Source organism: Tamandua tetradactyla, chromosome 12 (genome assembly GCF_023851605.1).
Source record: "Tamandua tetradactyla isolate mTamTet1 chromosome 12, mTamTet1.pri, whole genome shotgun sequence".
NCBI classification, from domain to species: Eukaryota; Metazoa; Chordata; class Mammalia; order Pilosa; family Myrmecophagidae; genus Tamandua; species Tamandua tetradactyla.
The window spans coordinates 98,118,455-98,124,454 of NC_135338.1; the positions used below are offsets into that span (position 1 = coordinate 98,118,455).

At 39.9% G+C, this 6,000-nt stretch overlaps 1 protein-coding gene across 1 annotated transcript in view; it reads right to left on the minus strand.

Annotated features, from left to right (window-relative positions):
- Positions 1 to 5,786, minus strand: part of IDH2 (isocitrate dehydrogenase (NADP(+)) 2) — a 32,955-nt gene extending 27,169 nt beyond the window's left edge. The window contains exon 1 of the mRNA XM_077124203.1: positions 5,659 to 5,786. The gene's annotated coding sequence lies outside the window, so the exon portion shown is untranslated. The remainder of the gene's footprint in view (positions 1 to 5,658) is intronic.
- Positions 5,787 to 6,000: the final 214 nt, after the last annotated feature.

Consider the following 6,000-nt stretch of genomic DNA (forward strand, 5'->3'; position numbering starts at 1 on the left):
CCGTATCTAGCATATCTAACAAGCAACCAGCCAAAATCTTACTTCCACAAAACTCCATAAAGGTGTCAAAAACATCACCACCCAGCACCTTGCCTCGTATAAGTGTACAGTTAGCAGAATCCATTGGTGATATTTTGAGAATCTCTTTTGCCAACTCACCTCATGGACTGTCAGTGCCATCTTGATTATTGGAAACAGAGTCATTAGTGTCTCTGACCCCAATCAAAGTAGAAAACCAATTGTAAAAACCCATTTTTAAGATTCTGCTTCTCCATATTACAAACAGGCTTTACGAAAACTAATATTTAGACATTTTTTTAATATGCCTATGGATAAGCTAACATAGATGTCCATTTTAGGTGGTTAAGATTTCCATATGTTAATTGTAAAAATATTTGTATCTTCATATTTTCCTGAAATCAGGAAAATATTTAATAACATAAGACATTACTATAGCAATGCAGATATTTGTAAGAACTTTCTACTTGATATTTTGAGAACATACAGTTTTGACAGTTTATCAAATGGTATCTAAGTTAATGTTTAACAGAATTTAAAAACTTTGCTATCTGAATATGTAGTTTTTTTCCTTGTTGCCTTAATTTTCAATTGGTTTATGAAACTTACTATACAAATACAGGCTTTACAATGATTATATGGGTACTTTATTTAATATGCCTACAGTTAAGCTAACTAAGATATCCATTGTTGGTGGTTCTAAGTGTATTATTTGTTTTCTTAAATTAAAAAAAAAAATAACAAAAGGAAAAGATTCTGTTTTTCATGAACCACTCCTGGTGCCAAGCTGTGTAGTCAGGGTTCTCTACAGAAACAGAACCAACAAGAGATCTGTAAATATGAGATTTATAACGGTGTCTCACACAACCACAGGAATGGGAGAGTCCAAAATCCGTAGGACAGGCTGTGAAGCTGGTGGCTCTAATGAAAGTTCCAGAAGAACTCTATAGGAGAAGCTTACTGGCTGAAGAAGTAGTGAAAGAGTCTCTCTTCTTCCTTAAATGTCTTCAACTGATTGGATTATCCCATTGTGGGAGGCACGCCTTAATTGATCGCAGATATAAACAGCCATAGATGTAATCAACTGATTGATGATTTAATACACCAGCCTTCCAGTGTATCAACCAGCCACAAAATATCCTTGCAGCAATGGTCAAGCCAGTGCTTACCTGACCAGATAATTGGGCATCATAATTTGGCCAACTTGACCCCAGAACCTAACCATCACAGACATGTATACAATGATACTATCTAATATATAGTCTTTATAAATTTTCCCAAATTGTCTCAATAATTCCCTTATGACATTTTTCTGGAATCTAATCAAGTATCATGCATTACATTCAGTTGTCATGTCTCATTAGTTTTCATTCATCTAAAGCAGTTTCTTTTCTTCTCTTTCTTTCTTTCTTTATTTTTGGTGCAGGGCCTATAACATTGCTATTTTTGAAGAGTTCAGACAGCCGTTTTGTAGACTGTCCTAAATGTGGCTTTGTCTGATGGTTTCCTTATCATTAGATTCTGGGCAATTTTTTTTTTTTTTTTTTTTTTTTGCCTTGAGCCATGGGAATTTATTGGCTTAAGATTTTGAGGTGAGGAGAGGTCCAGAATCACCCAGGTGTTGGTGGAACGATGTTTTCCATATTTTCTCCCCAATGACTGTGGCATTCTGGGGCTGGCTGTTGGTGATCCTTATCCTTGGCTTTTGTGTTACATGGCAGTGCACGTGGCCGGGTCTTCTCCTTTTTCTCCAGGTTCCATTGACTTCTGGCTGCTCCCTGTGGCTTCTCTAGAGTAAACTTTTTTTATTTTTTATTTTGTTCTTTTTTTTTGTTCTTTTCTATTAGCATAAACACTTTTAACAGGAATATTACATAGGTGATGTTTGTTGTCCCAACACCTCTCATTAGCAAGCTCCTGCTGTGTTTGTCTCATCAATCACTTAAAATGGTATTCAAGCATATTTTAAAATTACAAACACAGGGTTTGGAGACTGTCTTTTTGTTAGTGATTTTATATTTCATTGCACTATTATATCTCCTTTGGCACTTATTGACCCCTACTTTGTGGTCTAATATGTGGTCAAATTTGCAAGTTCTTGAAAAAAAATTTGTGGTTATCCAATTGTAAGAATTTTTGCGTTTGCTCTTTAGATCAAGCTTGCCAAGTGTGTTCTTCAAACCCTATCCTTATAAATTTTATAGACTCCATCTGTAAATTTCCAAGAAAGGCGTTAAGATTTACCAGTGTGATTATGGGTGTGTTGATTTCTCTTTGTAATTCCATCAGTTTGTGCTGGTGTATTTTGAAGCTATGTTTGTCGGTAAGTGTTAGGTTCATGACATATTTTTCTAAAAAATTCTTTCTTTTTTATTTTAAGCTTTTTTTATTGTATAATAGAACATATATACAAAGCAAAGAAAGAAAGCAAATTTTGCACACCAATGTTTATAGCAGCGTTATTTACAATTGCAAAGAGATGGAAACAGCCAAAATGTCCATCAACAGACGAGTGGCTAAACAAACTGTGGTATATACATACGATGGAATATTATGCAGCTTTAAGGCAGGATAAACTTATGAAGCATGTAATAACATGGATGGACCTAGAGAACATTATGCTGAGTGAGTCTAGCCAAAAACTAAAAGACAAATACTGTATGGTCCCAATGATGTGAATCGACACTCGAGAATAAACTTGGAATATGTCAATGGTATCAGAGTTCAGCAGGAGTTAGAAACAGGGTAAGATAATGGGTAATTGGAGCTGATGGAATACAGACTGTGCAATAGGACTAGATACAAAAACTCAAAAATGGACAGCACAATAATACCTAATTGTAAAGGAATCATGTTAAAATACTGAACGAAGCTGCATCCGAGCTATAGGTTCTTGTTTTGTTTTGTTTTGTTTGTTTTGTTCTTATTATTATTACTTTTATTTTTTTTCTCTATATTAACATTCTATATTTTTTTCTGTTATACTGCTAGTTCTTCTAAACTGATGCAAATGTACTAAGAAACGATAATCATGCATCTATGTGATGATGTTAAGAATTACTGATTGCATATGTAGAATGGTATGATGTCTAAAAAAAAATGGTCAGCACAATACTGCCTAATTGTAATGTAATTATGTTGGAACGCTGAATGAAGCTGCATCTGATCTATAGTTTTTTTTTTGTTTTTTTTTCTTTCTCTTATATATTTGTGTACTTTTTATTTTTATTTGTTTTCTCTGTGTTATCACTTTATTTCTTTTTCTGTTGTCGTGCTATTTCTTTCTCTAAATCGATGCATATGTACTGAGAAATGATGACCATACACCTATGTGATGATATTAAGAATTACTGATTGCATATGTAGAACGGATTGATTTCTAATGTTGTGTTAGTTAATTTTTTTTTAATTAATAAAAAAAAAAGAATCTAAAAAAAAAAAAAAAGAAAGAAAGAAAGCAAAGTGTTTCAAAGCACTCTTCAACAAGGAGTTACAGGACAGACCCCAGAAAGCATTATTTCTTGAATCATTAGGTGATGACCCTCTTCATCCTCAATATTGCTTTTGCTTAAAATCTATTTTTTATTATATTGCTACTCATTGGTTGGTATTTGTCTGGTATATCCTTTTCATACCTTTTACATTCAATTTTTCTGTGTTCCCATGTTCTGGATGTATTGGTTGTGTTCAGCATTTAGCTAGATTTTTTTGTAGCATACATTGAAAGTTCCCGCATTTTACTTTTGTTTGTTTGTTTGTTTAGCATGGCCAGGCTCCGGGACTCAAACCCCGGTCTCCGGCACCGCAGGTGAAAATTCTGCCACTGAGCCACCACTGCACCACCCAAAAGTCCTTGTATTTTTTTTTTCAGTCCTTGACTTCATTTAAACAATTCACATTTATGCAGATTACTGAAACATTTTAAACTCATCTTACCACTTTATTTTGTGGTTTTTGTTTACCACTCTTTTCCTTTGCTTATTTCAATTTCCCCCTTAGCTTTCTATTGGATCACTTGAGTTTTCTTTATCCCCACCCCCACCCCTTACTGGTGTGGAAATTATGCACCCTATTTCCACCTTTTTAGAAATTAAATTCTAACTTGACTTTACAAAGTTTAAAGTTCATACTTTTCTTTATGCTTCTTAAAAATACAAGAAACTTAGAACAAGTTCTTGCCCATCTGCGGTTTCATTATCCCATAGTACTTTTATTCCATGTGGTTTTCTGGGCCCCATCTTTTCTTTTCTTTTTTTAAATTATCAGCATGTTTGCATCTCTTTGCTCATATTGTCTTTCAATCCACTGCAGTGGAAAAGTGGGTTTCTTTGGTTCCAATCTCCCAGTGACGTGAGGATTAGAGGAGGGCTTGGGAGAAGGGAGACCCAGTGAGAGCCACGTGGTCAGCAGGGGTCCCCACTACCCTCAGTCAGTCCTGGGTGCAGGGCTGGGGAGAGGTGGGCCCGCCCGGGGCAGCTCTCTGGACACTGGGCCCAAGAGCCCGGAGGCTGGAGTGTCAGCCTGGGGCAGGTGGAATGGGAGCCATCAAAAGAAGTGGCTCATGACAAGCTTCGGGCTGCAGTTCATCCAGTGAGCTGCCTGTAAGTGTGTATCAACCACCCTGCGCTGAGGGGAGGTGGCAGGCTCCTGAGCTGTCCGTCTGTCCGTCCGCTCGCCTTGGCCTCTGCGAAGCCCCAGTGTGGCATCCGGCCCTGCGCTGCTAGAACAGAGCCGTGGCTAACTGCAGTGAAACAGTCAGGAAGTGAGAATCTGCAGGTCTTTTAAAAACGTCAGTTGTTAAACTGACTTGCAAAATTCCTTCAAGTTTACAGTTGGCTGGTGGGCCTGCGGGACGGCTCCAGGCGCCCTGAGTTAGCCCAGGAATCCTATTTTGGAGTCTCTGATCTGCAGACAAAGAGTCTCTGTGTTTTGTTCAGGCTCCATCAAGTGCTAAGGGCAGGATCAAAAGACTTTTTTTTTCCTTAACACTTAGAATTTTAATTTTCTACTTAATGAAATAATTTTGAGATTTAATTTAGATATAAATATTATCATACCACTCATGTGCCTACGTAGAACGGAGGATCTCAGCAGAATAAACTGGTTGTAGTATTCCCAAACTTTCCTAACATTATTCAGACTCTCATCCTCTTTTTGCTCACTTTGCCTTTTCAATTATATTTATTTTTACCGTGGTGACACCTGTACGATATGACATTTCCCATTGCACCCCTTTCACGTACACAACAGTCCAGCGGTGGTAACTATAGGCACAGTGTTTTGCTACTGTCCCCGCTGTCCCCAATGCATGGGTTAAGGACCTGTACTCAGTCCCCGGGTCACTGAGTCCCTGCCCCCGCCCAGCCCTGCCTAGACCCTCGCCCTGCCCAGCTGTGCAGTGTTTAACTTTCCAACCCCCCACTTCCCCACCCCCGGCACCAGGACATGCTCTCTTCAGGATCCCGGGAGGCCCCGGCCAACCTACCGGTCAGGTGCCACCAAGGTCGTGGGGACAACTGCAAGGGGACAGTGGCGTGGGGCAGAACCGGAGCCCAGCAGCCTCCTTGGCTCCCCGTGCCCCGCCTTCTGCATTCTTGGGTTAGGAATGCCCTTGGGACATCGACCCCACAGGCCACTTACCTCCTGTGCGTCAAAACCCAGGGCCAAGCTGCCATCATGCAGGGGACCCCACTTCTCTCCACCGCTCTTCCACTCCTGGAGGTAACCCCCCGGAGGTAGCAGCGTTGACAAGGACGCGCACTAGGAGCTGACTCCAGAATTAGCCCCCTTAATCCTCATAGCAACCCTGTGAAGTAGGTACTATTCTTATCTCAGGTCTGCAGATGAGACCCGGGCTTGGACGGGTCGGGTCGGGTGCTGATTTGTGCACAGTCACGTGGGAGGGCCCCGGGGGGCTGAGCCCTGTCTGTGGACCCGGGCCCTCCATCAGCGTTCTTTTTTTTCTTCCTCCCTCCACTGTCC